Source organism: Oncorhynchus nerka, linkage group LG20 (genome assembly GCF_034236695.1).
Source record: "Oncorhynchus nerka isolate Pitt River linkage group LG20, Oner_Uvic_2.0, whole genome shotgun sequence".
NCBI classification, from domain to species: domain Eukaryota; kingdom Metazoa; phylum Chordata; class Actinopteri; order Salmoniformes; family Salmonidae; genus Oncorhynchus; species Oncorhynchus nerka.
Window position 1 is genome coordinate 8,465,980 of NC_088415.1, and position 18,013 is coordinate 8,483,992.

The 18,013-nt window shown below is 39.6% G+C and overlaps 5 non-coding genes across 5 annotated transcripts; all 5 read right to left on the minus strand.

The window, feature by feature from the left end:
* Positions 1-620: 620 nt before the first annotated feature.
* On the minus strand, positions 621-694 carry trnat-agu (transfer RNA threonine (anticodon AGU)). Its single transcript has one exon. It is a non-coding gene; the product is annotated as a tRNA-Thr (tRNA).
* A 1,015-nt stretch (positions 695-1,709) lies between these two features.
* trnat-agu (transfer RNA threonine (anticodon AGU)) lies at positions 1,710-1,783 on the minus strand. Its single transcript has one exon. It is a non-coding gene; the product is annotated as a tRNA-Thr (tRNA).
* Positions 1,784-6,523: 4,740 nt separating this feature from the next.
* trnat-agu (transfer RNA threonine (anticodon AGU)) lies at positions 6,524-6,597 on the minus strand. Its single transcript has one exon. It is a non-coding gene; the product is annotated as a tRNA-Thr (tRNA).
* A 1,016-nt stretch (positions 6,598-7,613) lies between these two features.
* trnat-agu (transfer RNA threonine (anticodon AGU)) lies at positions 7,614-7,687 on the minus strand. Its single transcript has one exon. It is a non-coding gene; the product is annotated as a tRNA-Thr (tRNA).
* Positions 7,688-8,701: 1,014 nt separating this feature from the next.
* trnat-agu (transfer RNA threonine (anticodon AGU)) lies at positions 8,702-8,775 on the minus strand. Its single transcript has one exon. It is a non-coding gene; the product is annotated as a tRNA-Thr (tRNA).
* Between the last annotated feature and the right edge of the window lie 9,238 nt (positions 8,776-18,013).

The following is an 18,013-nucleotide window of genomic DNA, read 5'->3' on the forward strand; positions in this document are numbered from 1 at the left end:
ACATTCAGAATCATACACGATTTTTTCATCATTTTGGTTGTTTCGGGGAAACTACATTTCTCAGTTGGATCTTGAGATTAAAAATGGTAAAAACCTAAGAAAAAGCAGATGAATCAGTTAATGTAAGTAATTAACCTACCATGAGATGGGGACTTTGTCAAATGGAAGAGTTATTGAGTTTCTTAGCTCACACAGTAAGTTTCAACTCATTCAAAATACAATCCTTTTGAAATGGCAATTCTTTGCCGTGACCCGGATTCAGACCGGGGTTCCTGCGGCCACAACGCAGAGTACTAAACACTATAGGATCACAGCGAGCTACCAAAGATTGCTTGTAAAGCCTACTCATGCTCTGACAGAGACCTGTACAAGCTGGCTGAACTCTTCATTTAGCGCTCAAAATGAATCAACTGAAGAACCAGCTGAACTTGAGAACAGTTGGTACGTTGTAATTCTTTGAAAAAGTTCCCTTTTTCCGTGAAATTGGAATATCTCAATTGCATCCTCCTCACATCTTTTCTCCTCTCATCACTCCAAATTCTCAAGACTCATTGGTTGAGAAAAGCAGAACACTGTCCACTCTGACCTTTCCACCAATGTGTTCAATGACATGTTTGAAAAGGCTCTGCTGAGATTCGAACTCAGGATCTCCTGTTTACTAGACAGGCGCTTTAACCAACTAAGCCACAGCGCCTGTAGATGCCAAGTATGTTGCAGGTAAGAACACCGCTACACGTATTTATATCAAACATGTCTCATTCATTTAACCCATATCTCTGTCTTGCAAAATCACGTCACAAAACAGATGTTATTTACTAATATTGGAATCGATATGGACTCCTTCAATTGTCTAGCAACAGGGTTTGTTAAGCTATGTTTTGGGACCCAAAGTGGGCCTGAGTATGTGAGAGGTGGGCAGCGAGATATCAGTAAACATTTTGAGTCACAAGCTATTTCTTCTTCATTTCGGTCATCCGAGGACAGTACATTTTTCATTTGAGTCTCGAACTGAATAAACTCAAGATACTCTGACATGGATTCTTAAACTATGGTTTGGGACCCAAAGTGGGAATATCGCGAGATATGAGTAAACATTCAGAATCATACACGATTTCTCCATCATTTTGGTTATTTCGGGAAACTACATTTCTCAGTTGGATCTCGAGATTAAAAATGGTAAAAACCTAAGAAAAAGCAGATGAATCAGTTAATGTAAGTAATTAACCTACCATGAGATGGGGACTTTGTCAAATGGAAGAGTTATTGAGTTTCTTAGCTCACACAGTAAGTTTCAACTCATTCAAAATACAATCCTTTTGAAATGGCAATTCTTTGCCGTGACCCGGATTCAGACCGGGGTTCCTGCTGCCACAACGCAGAGTACTAAACACTATAGGATCACAGCGAGCTACCAAAGATTGCTTGTAAAGCCTACTCATGCTCTGACAGAGACCTGTACAAGCTGGCTGAACTCTTCATTTAGCGCTCAAAATGAATCAACTGAAGAACCAGCTGAACTTGAGACAGTTGGTACGTTGTAATTCTTTGAAAAAGTTGCCTTTTTCCGTGAAATTGGAATATCTCAATTGCATCCTCCTCACATGTTTTCTCCTCTCATCACTCCAAATTCTCAAGACTCATTGGTTGAGAAAAGCAGAACACTGTCCACACTGACCTTTCCACCAATGTTTTCAATGACATGTTTGAAAAGGCTCTGCTGAGATTCGAACTCAGGATCTCCTGTTTACTAGACAGGCGCTTTAACCAACTAAGCCACAGCGCCTGTAGATGTCAAGTATGTTGCAGGTAAGAACACCACTACACGTAATTATTTCAAACATGTCTCATTCATTTAACCCATATCTCTGTCTTGCAAAATCACGTCACAAAACAAATGTTATTTACTAATATTGGAATCGATATGGACTCCTTCAATTGTCTAGCAACAGGGTTTGTTAAGCTATGTTTTGGGACCCAAAGTGGGCCTGAGTATGTGAGAGGTGGGCAGCGAGATATCAGTAAACATTTTGAGTCACAAGCTATTTCTTCTTCATTTCGGTCATCCGAGGACAGTACATTTTTCATTTGAGTCTCGAACTGAATAAACTCAAGATACTCTGACATGGATTCTTAAACTATGGTTTGGGACCCAAAGTGGGAATATCGCGAGATATGAGTAAACATTCAGAATCATACACGATTTCTTCATCATTTTGGTTGTTTCGGGAAACTACATTTCTCAGTTGGATCTCGAGATTAAAAATGGTAAAAACCTAAGAAAAAGCAGATGAATCAGTTAATGTAAGTAATTAACCTACCATGAGATGGGGACTTTGCAAATGGAAGAGTTATTGAGTTTCTTAGCTCACACAGTAAGTTTCAACTCATTCAAAATACAATCCTTTTGAAATGGCAAAAAAACATGACCCGGATTCAGACCGGGGTGAGCGTAGGTTTACCAGTACATTCTAGGCAACGCAGATTTTAAACACTATGGTTCACAGCGAGCTACTATCAAAGAGATTGCTTGTGAAGCCTACTCATGCTCTGATCCAGAGACCTGTACAAGCTGCACTGAACTCTTCATTTAGCGCACACACTCAAAATGAATCAAAACTGAAGTAACCAGCTCAATTGAGACAGTTGGGTGTAACCGGAAGTTTGCCTTAAATGTGTCCAGTTTTCCAAGGGTTAAAAATCAGAAAATCATATGTCAATTATCCTTTCACCATCTTCTATTTTTACACACACACATGCAGAAACTGTCATCACTCCAAATTCCCAAAACTCATTGGTTGAGAAAAGGTGAGAAACACTCTCCACTCTGACCTTTCCACCAATGTGTTCAATGACATGTTGAAAAGGCTCTGCTGAGAATTCAAATTATGAGGTCTCCTTTTACTAGACAGGCGCTTTCAACAAACATCAGTCCACAGCTCAGTTCTGTAGATGCCAAGTAATTTGCAGGTAAGAACACCGCTTTAATTGGGTCAACTGTCGTAATTTCAAACATGTCTCATTCATTTAACCCCATATCTCTGTCTTGGAAAAACGTCACAAAACAGATGTTATTTACCGGAATATTGGAATCGATATGGACCCTTCAATTGGGTCAGAGCAAGAATCAGACCTCAGGTTTGATCCGTGCAAGCTATGTTTTTAATAGGGACCCAAATGGGCCTGATGTATGTGAGAGAATTGAAACCTGGGCATCAAGATATCAGTAAACAATTTGAGTGGTTAAAATCACAAGCTATTTGCAGTTTGATAGACATATTCTAAATCAGTCATTTTCTGCACTGCAAAAGCAGTGAGGAAATGTGTTGACCTTCCTGATGCCATAATTGGTTTTCATTTGAGTCTTTCCAAAACTTCATATATGATTACTGAACTGTAAATCAAGATACTTTGACAAAGTTATGGATTCTTAAACGTGGTTTATAGACCAAAGTTTTTAAAAATCGTCCGAGATATGGTAAACATTCAGAATCATTCTAACCATTTCTTCATCATTTTGGTTGTTTTGCACTGCAAAATTTCTCAGTTGGATTCGAGATAACAAAATGGTAAAAACCTAAGAAAAAGCAGATGGAATCAGTTTTGTCAAATGAAAGTAATTAACCTACCATGAGTTCCATTTGGGACCTGTTGTCAAATCAGGAATTTTGCATTGAGTTTCTTGGCTCACATTCCTGCAGTAAGTTTCACTCATTCAAAATACAATCCTTTTAAACAAATGGACAATGACTTTGCAATATCACTGCTCGGCCATTCATCAGGGGTTCCTTTTGCATGAGCGAGAGTACTAAAATATAGGATCCAGAGCTTCCAAAGATTGCTTGGTGCATCATGCTCCGACAGATCTGTCCGAAAATGGCTCATTTAAGGACCCGAGTAGCAAGTCATGGAAAAATGGATTTTCAGCACCAATTTCTGGGTTTTGCTGGAACCAAATGAACTTGAGACAGTTGAAACATTGGGATTCTTTGAAAAAGTTAGGCCTTTTTTCCGTGAAATTGAAATGGATCTCAATTGCATGCCTATTTTCAATCTTGCACATGTTTTATCCTTTTTAAAGTCATGGTTCTCAAGACCATTGGTTGAGAAAAGGGAACAGCTCTCCACAGTGATGTTCCACCAATGGCTCACTGAACCTGTTTGAAAAAGTGGGTTTAGATGTCAGTCTTGTTTCAGTTTGGTGTCAGAATGATATTAATTGACTGATGGATGCAATTACAAGATTTGCAGGTGACTCACCGTCATTTGCAATATTTATTTCACCAAATGGACATGATGTCAACACAACATTGATTTAACCATCATCAAAGTGTTCATCATTTTTGCATTCCTGCAAATGACAAATTCGTCAACCCATAACAGAAATGCCATTTTGAAAAGTGAAAAACATAAACAATGAAATCAACACAACGACTGGAATCCTGTGTTCATCAATTTTGGCATGTCAAATTTCAATTTCACATTCCATAGCAAAAAACATTTTTATATGTTTTGCATGTCAAATTTCATATGGTAAAAATATTGCAAATGTGACCCATGGACATGATGAAGTCAACACAACGAGCGCAAAATGGACATGGACATGATGAAATCAACACAACGAGTGATGGAAAGGAGCAACTATCACTGCCCGGCCATCCTGAGTCACAAGCATTTCAACCATTTTTATTTTTGGGTTACCAGGTGCCTATTTTCAATCACCAGCATGTACATTTTCCATAAAGCATTTGAGTCTCAACTGAAAAAACTCAAGATACACAACTGACATGGAATATTAAACTATAGTGAAAAAACATCACCAAATGGACATGATGACCCAACCTGGAATATCACTGCCAGATCCTGTGTTCATCAGGCCAGTCAATTTTGCATTCCTGCAGGATTTTTAGCATGACAAAATCGTGATGGTACATGCCCATTGAACCATATTGCAAATGCACAGTGACTTTGCAAAAGTGAGAAAACATAAACAAATGGACACGATGAAATCAACACCAACGATGTGATGGAAAGGTACAACTATCACTGCTCTTAGCCATCCTGTGTTCATCAGGCCAGTCAATTTTGCATTTTTGAAATGTCAATTTCTTATGGTAAATGCCCATTGAAACATATTGCAAATGCATGTGCATTTGCAACTAATATTTTAAACTATAGGATTCTATAGTGAAAAACATCACCAAATGGACATGATGAAGTCAACACAACAGTGATGGAAAGGAGACAACTACCACTGCCCGGCCATCCCTTCATTTGGCCAGTCAATTTTGCATTTCTGCAGGATTTTGAGCATGTCAAATTTCTTATGGCATTTGGCCCCCAAATTCCTTTTTTTGACTTTTGACCTATGAAATCATATTGTAAATGGACAAATCATATTCCTTATGCACAAGTATAAAAAGACTCATTTAAAAAATGATAATAAAATTGGACAAAAGTGTATTCATACAATGTTTTACAATGACATTTGACATAAAATCTGCTGAAAGAATTTCGAAAAACTCCAGGAAGCACTTTTTACTAGGGTGTGTGAAGTTTTTTACAAAACTTTGACATTTTTAACTTTTGACTTTGAACTTCCTATGAAATCATATTGAAAATGGACAAAACATTTACTTATCTCTGTCTTGCAAAAAAAAAAAAAAAAAAGATGAAATTGGACAAAAGTATATTCATACAGTTCTTACACATGTGTAATTGACAAAAAATCGAAAGAATTTCAAAAACGGTCCAGAAAGCACTTTTTTACGGTGTGAAAACAATGAAAAATCATTTTTTCAAAATTTTGCTTTTGGATGTTGACTTTTACATTTCCAATATGAAAAACCATGGTGGACTTCGCCACCTGTTGAATTTTTAAAGTGGTTACAACTGGCTATTGCCATATGGCATTTGCAAACATTTGCATGAATCATACACGCTTCATCATTTTGGTGGTATTGGACAATGTGTCTATGGTTTGTCCGATGCCAATGACAACCCATTCATTTTTGTCAGATGAATCAGGGGGTATTTATTCCCTACATGAGATGGGGACTTTGTCAAATGGAAGAGTTATTGAGTTTCTTAGCTCACACAGTAAGTTTCAACTCATTCAAAATACAATCCTTTTGAAATGGCAATTCTTTGCCGTGACCCGGATTCAGACCGGGTTCCTGCGGCCACAACGCAGAGTACTAAACACTATAGGATCACAGCGAGCTACCAAAGATTGCTTGTAAAGCCTACTCATGCTCTGACAGAGACCTGTACAAGCTGGCTGAACTCTTCATTTAGCGCTCAAAATGAATCAACTGAAGAACCAGCTGAACTTAAAAAACAGTTGGTACGTTGTAATTCTTTGAAAAAGTTCCCTTTTTCCGTGAAATTGGAATATCTCAATTGCATCCTCCTCACATCTTTTCTCCTCTCATCACTCCAAATTCTCAAGACTCATTGGTTGAGAAAAAGCAGAACACTCTCCACTCTGACCTTTCCACCAATGTGTTCAATGACATGTTTGAAAAGGCTCTGCTGAGATTCGAACTCAGGATCTCCTGTTTACTAGACAGGCGCTTTAACCAACTAAGCCACAGCGCCTGTAGATGCCAAGTATGTTGCAGGTAAGAACACCGCTACACATATTTATTTCAAACATGTCTCATTCATTTAACCCATATCTCTGTCTTGCAAAATCACGTCACAAAACAGATGTTAATTACTAATATTGGAATCGATATGGACTCCTTCAATTGTCTAGCAACAGGGTTTGTTAAGCTATGTTTTGGGACCCAAAATGGGCCTGAGTATGTGAGAGGTGGGCAGCGAGATATCAGTAAACATTTTGAGTCACAAGGTATTTCTTCTTCATTTCGGTCATCCGAGGACAGTACATTTTTCATTTGAGTCTCGAACTGAATAAACTCAAGATACAGTGACATGGATTCTTAAACTATGGTTTGGGACCCAAAGTGGGAATATCGCGAGATATGAGTAAACATTCAGAATCATACACGATTTCTTCATCATTTTGGTTGTTTCGGGGAAACTACATTTCTCAGTTGGATCTCGAGATTAAAAATGGTAAAAACCTAAGAAAAAGCAGATGAATCAGTTAATGTAAGTAATTAACCTACCATGAGATGGGGACTTTGTCAAATGGAAGAGTTATTGAGTTTCTTAGCTCACACAGTAAGTTTCAACTCATTCAAAATACAATCCTTTTGAAATGGCAATTCTTTGCCGTGACCCGGATTCAGACCGGGGTTCCTGCGGACACAACGCAGAGTACTAAACACTATAGGATCACAGCGAGCTACCAAAGATTGCTTGTAAAGCCTACTCATGCTCTGACAGAGACCTGTACAAGCTGGCTGAACTCTTCATTTAGCGCTCAAAATGAATCAACTGAAGAACCAGCTGAACTTGAGACAGTTGGCACGTTGTAATTCTTTGAAAAAGTTCCCTTTTTCCGTGAAATTGGAATATCTCAATTGCATCCTCCTCACATCTTTTCTCCTCTCATCACTCCAAATTCTCAAGACTCATTGGTTGAGAAAAGCAGAACACTCTCCACTCTGACCTTTCCACCAATGTGTTCAATGACATGTTTGAAAAGGCTCTGCTGAGATTCGAACTCAGGATCTCCTGTTTACTAGACAGGCGCTTTAACCAACTAAGCCACAGCGCCTGTAGATGCCAAGTATGTTGCAGGTAAGAACACCGCTACACGTATTTATTTCAAACATGTCTCATTCATTTAACCCATATCTCTGTCTTGCAAAATCACGTCACAAAACAGATGTTATTTACTAATATTGGAATCGATATGGACTCCTTCAATTGTCTAGCAACAGGGTTTGTTAAGCTATGTTTTGGGACCCAAAGTGGGCCTGAGTATGTGAGAGGTGGGCAGCGAGATATCAGTAAACATTTTGAGTCACAAGCTATTTCTTCTTCATTTCGGTCATCCGAGGACAGTACATTTTTCATTTGAGTCTCGAACTGAATAAACTCAAGATACTCTGACATGGATTCTTAAACTATGGTTTGGGACCCAAAGTGGGAATATCGCGAGATATGAGTAAACATTCAGAATCATACACGATTTCTTCATCATTTTGGTTGTTTCGGGAAACTACATTTCTCAGTTGGATCTCGAGATTAAAAATGGTAAAACCTAAGAAAAAGCAGATGAATCAGTTAATGTAAGTAATTAACCTACCATGAGATGGGGACTTTGTCAAATGGAAGAGTTATTGAGTTTCTTAGCTCACACAGTAAGTTTCAACTCATTCAAAATACAATCCTTTTGAAATGGCAATTCTTTGCCGTGACCCGGATTCAGACCGGGGTTCCTGCGGCCACAACGCAGAGTACTAAACACTATAGGATCACAGCGAGCTACCAAAGATTGCTTGTAAAGCCTACTCATGCTCTGACAGAGACCTGTACAAGCTGGCTGAACTCTTCATTTAGCGCTCAAAATGAATCAACTGAAGAACCAGCTGAACTTGAGACAGTTGGTACGTTGTAATTCTTTGAAAAAGTTCCCTTTTTCCGTGAAATTGGAATATCTCAATTGCATCCTCCTCACATCTTTTCTCCTCTCATCACTCCAAATTCTCAAGACTCATTGGTTGAGAAAAGCAGAACACTCTCCACACTGACCTTTCCACCAATGTTTTCAATGACATGTTTGAAAAGGCTCTGCTGAGATTCGAACTCAGGATCTCCTGTTTACTAGACAGGCGCTTTAACCAACTAAGCCACAGCGCCTGTAGATGTGAAGTAAGTTACAGGTAAGAACACCGCTACACGTATTTATTTCAAACATGTCTCATTCATTTAACCCATATCTCTGTCTTGCAAAATCACGTCACAAAACAGATGTTATTTACTAATATTGGAATCGATATGAACTCCTTCAATTGTCTAGCAACAGGGTTTCTTAAGCTATGTTTTGGGACCCAAAGTGGGCATGAGTATGTGAGAGGTGGGCAGCGCGATATCATTAAACATTTTGAGTCACAAGCTATTTCTTCTTCATTTCGGTCATCCGAGGACAGTACATTTTTCATTTGGGTCTCGAACTGAATAAACTCAAGATACTCTGCCATGGATTCGTAAACTATGGTTTGGGACCCAAGTGTGAATATCGCGAGATATGAGTAAACATTCAGAATCATACACGATTTCTTCATCATTTTGGTTGTTTCGGGGAAACTACATTTCTCAGTTGGATCTCGAGATTAAAAATGGTAAAAACCTAAGAAAAAGCAGATGAATCAGTTAATGTAAGTTAACCTTAACCTACCATACCTTAAGGGAACATTTCGGCAGTAGCGGTATGGTTAGTGAGAAAGTCCATATTGCAAATGTACGGTCCCTTACTAGACGTCCGAAAACGTTTGTAAAATTTGCGTACGGCGTCGGGCCGAGCGGCAGGGCCGGACCTACCGGGAAGTCATCAAATGAACTTTGTCGGACATTCGGTTTCCGTTTTACAAAAATAATCAAGTTTTGGTCATTTTTCCGCTGTCCCGGAAATTCCCACAAGAGGGCATAAGCAATCATATTGCTATTGGACAAAACATCACGATTCACGACGGGGCCTTATCTCGAAAACGGAAAATATTTCGAAGCCGAAACTTGGTGAGCGTAGGTTTGACTTAATGGGCAGTTGGCCCCGAACAAGATGGCGTCTAGGCCTCAACGGTTTTTGAGTTATGGCCATTTATCTGGGATTAAAGGTCCAAAATGAAAATAGAGAAATAATTTTTCCACTTCACGTCAAAGTCAAGGAGCCTCCGGTGTCAATAAAAAAAGAACCAGCCATTTATCTATCGTCATTTAAGAGAAATCGTACAATGACAGATTGGTGATGTTCACGGATAGGTGTTTTTTTTCCAACGGTTACAGATCCAGTTGCGGGGTGTTCTTACGAATCTTTTTAAAGTGTGCTGCGGAGCTCTGCGAGATTTCTGTGATTTTCTATGATTTTCTGAAATAACACACACTCACTAAACCCTCCGTAAATACTCAGTTCTTAACGTAAAGACTTAAAACTCAGGATTCTGTAAAGGCATACCCCAATCAGGATATGAGTTTATTTATAGCTTCCTGTGCCTACCGGAAGTGCCTTAAATGGTGTCACAGTGGCAGTGTCCAAGGGTTAAAAAGGTCAGATCTTTTCAAAACTTCATATGTGTGATTAGGCAACCCCCATAAACTGTAAGTCAGTCATTTCTCCCAACATATGTCAAAGAAAAGCTCTCTCTCACACACACACATGCAGAAACACACACACAGCAAGGATGGAGTGACAAAGTGCGGTGCTTAAAGACACACAAAGCCTACAATGGCATAAACATAATCTCTAGGCCGTGCCGAGTTCAACGAGATATCCCGCTTGACCGTAGCTCGCTCGGTCTAAGCGCAGCGACCATTAGAAAAGTAGGCCCAAAATGAAGCCTGCCCCACAACGTCATTTGCTTTTGGGTGACAGAAAGAGAACCGTTAGGGTGAGAAGCACAATTCGACCTCAGGTACATTCCTAAGGTCCTCCCGATCCGTGCAAGCCTAACCTTGACCGTGTGGCATTAACCCTTAATAGTTAAAAGAAGGTGTTTACTTCAAAGAGTTTGCATTGACTTCTCTCCCCATAGGAATACATTGCCTGCACCCCTAAATTCAACCTGAAGCCTATGTGGGTTATGAATGTCGTATGAACCTGTCTTCGATGACAGTCCATCAGGCCACTACGAGGTCTACCTGTGTGGATTCTAAGCTTCCTGGACCAACCGGAAGTGGTTAAAATCACCCTAAAAGTGTTTATCCATACCCTGCCTGCAGTTTGATAGACATAGTGCATTCAACCCTGTGTAAATCAGTCAGTTCTTAACGTAAGGACCTAAAACTCAGGATTCTGTAAAAGCATACCCCAGTGAGGATATGTGTTGACTTATAGCTTCCTGTTCCAACCGGAAGTGCCATAATTGGTGTCTCTTGGGCTGTTTCGAGGGGTTAAAAAAGTCAGATCTTTCCAAAACTTCATATATGTGATTAGGCAACCCCCATGAACTGTAAATTAGTAATTCTTCCCATAAAATTTCAAAGGAAAACTAAATCACACACACACACAGCTTGGAAGTAGGGACCCATTGGGGTGCATAGAGACATACACTGCCTGCATTAGTTAACCTCTTACCTCTACCTGGGACGCTTGCGTCCCAACTAGAGCTCTGGAAATGCAAATGCGCTACGCTAAATGCTAATAGTATTAGTTAAAACTCAAAAGTTCATTAAAATACACATGCAGGGTATCAAATTAAAGCTACACTCGTTGTGAATCCAGGCAACAAGTCAGATTTTAAAATGCTTTTCGGGTGACAGCATGAGAAGCTATTATCTGATAGCATGCACCAATACACTACAACAGAAAAGCACAGCAGGGGACGTAAACAAAATAATTAGCATTTCGGCGTTACACAAACCCTTAATAAAATAGAAAACAGTCATTACCTTTCACCATCTTCTTTGTTGGCACTCCTAGATGTCCCATAAACACTATTGGGTCTTTATTTCCCCTAAATCGGGCCATATAAAGCCAAGATATCGTTATATGTAGACTGTGTGATAAACGAAAAAAACAGCGATTTCACAACGTAACGTCATTTTTTTAAATTCAAAAAGTAGACGATAAACTTTCACAAAACACTTCGAAATACGTTTGTAATGCTACTTTAGGTATTAGTAAACGTTAATAAGCGATAAAAATCATCCGTAAAAGCGATGTACATATCATTAGCTGTCGTCTTGGAAAAATTTCAGGAGAGAGCTCTTCCGGAATGATCTGGGTAGACCGGAGGTACGTCGTGCCCCTCTTTCGGTTCAACCAAGAATCAAAGAGGATTAAATTCAAAGATACTCGACAACATGGGGATGCTGTGGGAGTTGAATGCTCGGTCTTATCTAATTCGGCTCACTGTTAACAATTGCGGTAGTGGCGCAAGGATATTTATTTCCATTTTCTGTGATCAGGTTTTCCTGCGCTTTCCGATGTAACGCACGTTATGTAATAGCCACAGTCGTGATTTAACCAGTTTTAAAAACGTCCGAGGGTTTCCTATACACACATTCTAACCATATGAACGTACTATATTCCTGGCATGAGTAGCAGGGCGCTGAAATGTTGCGCGATTTTTAACAAAATGTTCAAAAAAGTAGAGGGTCGACTGAAGAGGTTAACCTTGTTGGAACTTTTAAAGAACCGTCAGACCTAGAGTTCCGAAACTTTAGAATCCTGTTCTAGACCTCAGGTCGATAGTGCGTGGTGAGTTACGTGGCTCTAGGCGGTTCTCGGACCGAGAAACAGCTTCGTACATTTGCAATGACTTCAATTCATTTTTGCATCACGAAAATGGCGACATTTAGAAATGTCCCAGAGTCGCAAGACTTGGTGCATTGCGACCGTCTCGGCCCATATAGACAGACCCCAACATTTCTGTCCGATAGCTCATTTAAGGACCCCGTAGCTAGTCATGGAAAAAAGTGGATTTTCAGCACCAATTAGGGTTTTGCTCGGACACCAAATGACCGATCGAGCCGAAACTTGGGATTCGGGGTCACCTCAGCTAGGCCTACACGTAACATAAGAAATGGACCCGCAGCTAGAACGTAACTACGTGTTTTATGTTTTTTTTATGGTTTGAACCGAAGGCGTTGTGAATTTTGGGCCAGCTCTGAAGTATGTGATAGTTGGCTACTAAAGGAGTTGGAAAAAGTGGGTTTAGTGTCAGTTTGTATCAGTTTGGTGTCAGAATGATATCTAATTGACTGATGGACGGTGACTTGCTGGTGACTCTTGTCCATTTGCAATATGTTTAAACAGTGAGGTACCATCAGCAAAGTGACATTCTGAAATCAACCCTAACGAGCCATTGAGATGAACCAGAATCACTGCCCAGCCATCCCGAGTTCATCGTGCCAGTCAATTTCACATTCCTGCAGGATTTTTATAGCATGACAAATTCATGATGGTACCTGCCCATTGAACCATATTGCAAATGCACAGTGACTTTGCAAAAGTGAGAAAACATAAACAAATGGACATGATGAAATCAACACAACGAGTGATGGAAAGGTACAACTATCACTGCTCGGCCATCCTGTGTTCATCAGGCCAGTCAATTTTGCAGCATTTTTGAGCATGTCAAATTTCATATGGTAATGCCCATTGAACCATATTGCAAATGCACGTGCACTTGCAATATGATTCAACAGTGAAAAAACATCACAAAATGGACATGATGAAGTCAACACAACGAGTGATGGAAAGGAGCAACTATCACTGCCAGGCCATCCCGAGTTCATCTGGCCAGTCAATTTTGCATTTCTGCAGGATTTTTGAGCATGTCAAATTTCTTATGGTAAATGCCCATTGAACCATATTGCAAATGCACGTGCACTTGCAATATGATTGTATAGTGAAAAAACATCACCAAGTGGACATGATGAAATCAACACAACGAGTGATGGAAAGGAACAACTATCACTGCCCGGCCATCCTGTGTTCCCATAGCGGGCATTAATATCAGAATGACCGGTAGGTAAATGCATTTACAACCATATTTTTATTTTTGGGTTACCAGGTGCCTATTTTCAATCACCAGTTGCACAGAGGTGTATCCTAATCCGCATCCACAAAAATATTTTAAAGTGTCCATAAAGCACTCAGGACGGGCCCCCATGGATAGAGGGCCGTAGTAGGGTGTTCACAGAGTGGGCATGCATATTAGGAGTACCGGTAAGTGCATTTAGGACCATATTTTTATTTTTAGGTTACCAGGTGCCTATTTCAAATCACCAGTTGCACGGATGTATAAGGGCACCCATGGATAGAGGGCCGTAGTAGGGTGCTCCTATAGCGGGCATGAATATCTGGAACACCGGTAAGTGCATTTAGGACCATGTTTTTATTTTTAGGTTCCCAGGTGCCTATTTTCAATCACCAGTTGCACAGAGGTGTATCCTAATCCGCATCCACAAAAATATTTTAAAGTGTCCATAAAGCACTCAGGACGGCCCCCATAGATAGAGGGCCGTAGTAGGGTACTCCCATAGCGGGCATGGACAATAGGAGTCCCGGTAAATGCAATTACAACCATATTTTTATTTTTGGGTTACCAGTTGCACAACAATGCACGTGCATTTGCAAGATTCTATAGTGAAAAACACGTCAACACAACGAGTGATGGAAAGGAACAACTATCACTGCTCGGCCATCCTGTGTTCATTTGCAATATGATTCTATAGTGAAAAAACATCACCAAATGGACATGATGAAATCAACACAACGAGTGATGGAAAGGAACAACTATCACTGCTCGGCCATCCTGTGTTCAGCAGGCCAGTCAATTTAGCATTTTTGAGCATGTCAAATTTCATATGGTAAATGCCCATTGAACCATATTGCAAATGCACGTGCACTTGCAATATGATTCAACAGTGAAAAAACATCACAAAATGGACATGATGAAGTCAACACGAGTGATGGCAAGGAACAACTATCACTGCCAGGCCATCCCGAGTTCATCTGGCCAGTCAATGTTGCATTTCTGCAGGATTTTTGAGCATGTCAAATTTCTTATGGTAAATGCCCATTGAACCATATTGCAAATGCACGTGCACTTGCAATATGATTCTATAGTGAAAAAACATCACCAAATGGACATGATGAAATCAACACAACGAGTGATGGAAAGGAACAACTATCACTGCCCGGCCATCCTGTGTTCCCATTACGAGCATTAATATCAGAATGACCGGTAAATGCATTTACAACCATATTTTTATTTTTGGGTTACCAGGTGCCTATTTTCAATCACCAGTTGCACAACAATGCGTATCCATCAGAATATTTTAAACAGTCCATAAAGCACTCAGGACGGCCCCCATAGATAGAGGGCTGTAGTAGGGTACTCCCATAGCGGGCATGGACAATAGGAGTCCCGGTAAATGCATTTACAACCATATTTTTATTATTGGGTTACCAGTTGCACAACAATGCACGTGCATTTGCAATATAATTCTATAGTGAAAAAACATCACCAAATGGACATGATGAAATCAACACAACGAGTGATGGAAAGGAACAACTATCACTGCCAGGCCATCCTGTGTTCATCAGGCCAGTCAATTTTGCATTCCTGCAGGATTTTTATAGCATGACAAAATCGTGATGGTACATGCCCATTGAACCATATTGCAAATGCACAGTGACTTTGCAAAAGTGAGAAAACATAAACAAAAGGACACGATGAAATCAACACCAACGAGTGATGGAAAGGTACAACTATCACTGCTCTGCCATCCTGTGTTCATCAGGCCAGTCAATTTTGCATTTTTGAGCATGTCAAATTTCTTATGGTAAATGCCCATTGAAACATATTGCAAATGCACAGTGACTTTGCAAAAGTGAGAAAACATAAACAAAAGGACACGATGAAATCAACACCAACGAGTGATGGAAAGGAACAACTATCACTGCCCGGCCATCCCGAGTTCATCTGGCCAGTCAATTTTGCATTTCTGCAGGATTTTTGAGCATGTCAAATTTCTTATGGCATTTGGCCCCCAAAAATGTTACTTTTGACTTTGACTTTTGACTTCCTATGAAATCATATTGTAAATGGACAAATCATATTCCTTATGCACAAGTAAAAAAATAAAATAAAAAAAACGATAATAAAATTGGACAAAAGTGTATTCATACAGTTCTTACACATGTGTAATTGACATAAAATTCGAAAGAATTTCGAAAAAAGGTCCAGAAAGCACTTTTTTAACCTCATAGTCCGACCAAACCCGTATGATTTCAAGCTCATTAAAAACATATTACGTTAGCGATTTCAAAAATGAAATGAAATAAATAAATATGCCTGTTCTCAAGCTTATCCTTTTCTTAACAATCCTGTCGTCTCAGATTTTCAAAATATGCTTTAGAACCAGAGAAAATCACTAATTTGTGTAAGAGTGGTGATAGCTAGCTTAGCATTTTTTTTTTTTTTCGAACTATTTTCCGAATTAACTCCATAATATCGACTGAAACATGGAAAACGTTGTTTGAATCAATCCTGAAGGTGGTTTGTCATATTTCTCTCCATTGAAAGCACCGTCCTTGTAGCCTGGTTTGTTCTGAGATTTGAATGGAAAAATACCGGGACCTGACTTTTGCGCACCGATTGCCACGCAGACACCAAGCGGGACACCTGGTAAATGTAGTCCCTTATGGTCAATCTTCCAATGATATGCCTACAAATACGTCACAATGCTGCAAAGACCTTGGGGAAACAAGAGAAAGAGTCCGTTCATTCCTGTCGCATTCACAGCCATATAAGGCGATCATGGAAAACGTAGCCTCAGAAATCCTGTGCATTTCCTGGTCGGTCATACATCTTGGTTTTGCCCGAAGCATTTGTTCTAAGGGACTCACAGTGAAAATCTTTGCATTTCTGGAAACGTAAGACTGTCTTTTTTCCAAAACTATCAATTCCAAGCATATTCGAGCATCTTTTCGTGACAAAATATTGCGCTTAAAACGGGCACGTCTTTTTATCCAAAAATGAAATACTGCCCCTAGAGTCTTAACAGGTTAAGGGTGTGTGAAGTTTTTTACAAAATTTTGACATTTTTAACTTTTGACTTTTGACTTCCTATGAAATCATATTGAAAATGGACAAAACATATTACTTATGCGCATGTAAAAAAAAAAAAAATGATAAAATTGGACAAAAGTATATTCATACAGTTCTTACACATGTGTAATTGACAAAAAAATCGAAAGAATTTCGAAAAACGGTCCAGAAAGCACTTTTTTAAGATGTGAAAACAATGAAAAATCATTTTTTCAAAATTTTGCTTTTGGATGTTGACTTGGGTTACATTTCCAATATGAAAAACCATGGTGGAGCGGATTCGCCACCTGTTGAATTTTTAAAGTGTTACAACTGGCAATTGCCATATGGCATTTGCAATACACTTTGCATGAATCAACGCCGATTTGGGTGGTATTGGACAATGTGTATATGGTTTGTCCGATGCCAATGACAACCCATTCATTTTTGTCCGATACAGGGAGGTATTTATTCCCTTACATGAGATGGGGACTTTGTCAAATGGAAGAGTTATTGAGCTTCTTAGCTCACACAGTAAGTTTCAACTCATTCAAAATACAACCCTTTTGAAATGGCAATTCTTTGCCGTGACCCGGATTCAGACCGGGATTCCTGCGGCCACAACGCAGAGTACTAAACACTATAGGATCACAGCGAGCTACCAAAGATTGCTTGTAAAGCCTACTCATGCTCTGACAGAGACCTGTACAAGCTGGCTGAACTCTTCATTTAGCGCTCGAAATGAATCAACTGAAGAACCAGCTGATCTTGAGACAGTTGGTACGTTGTAATTCTTTGAAAAAGTTCCCTTTTTCCATGAAATTGGAATATCTCAATTGCATCCTCCTCACATATTTTCTCCTCTCTTCACTCCAAATTCTCAAGACTCATTGGTTGAGAAAAGCAGAACACTCTCCACCAATGTGTTCAATGACATGTTTGAAAAGGCTATGCTGAGATTCGAAGCCAGGATCTCCTGTTTACTAGACAGGCCCTTTAACCAACTAAGCCACAGCACCTGTAGATGCCAAGTATGTTGCAGGTAAGAACACCGCTACACGTATTTATTTCAAACATATCTCATTCATTTAACCCATATCTCTGTCTTGCAAAATCACGTCACAAAACAGATGTTATTTACTAATATTGGAATCGATATGGACTCCTTCAATTGTCTAGCAACAGGGTTTCTTAAGCTATGTTTTGGGACCCAAAGTGGGCCTGAGTATTTGAGAGGTGGGCAGCGAGATATCAGTAAACATTTTGAGTCACAAGCTATTTCTTCTTCATTTCGGTCATCCGAGGACAGTACATTTTTCATTTGAGTCTCGAACTGAATA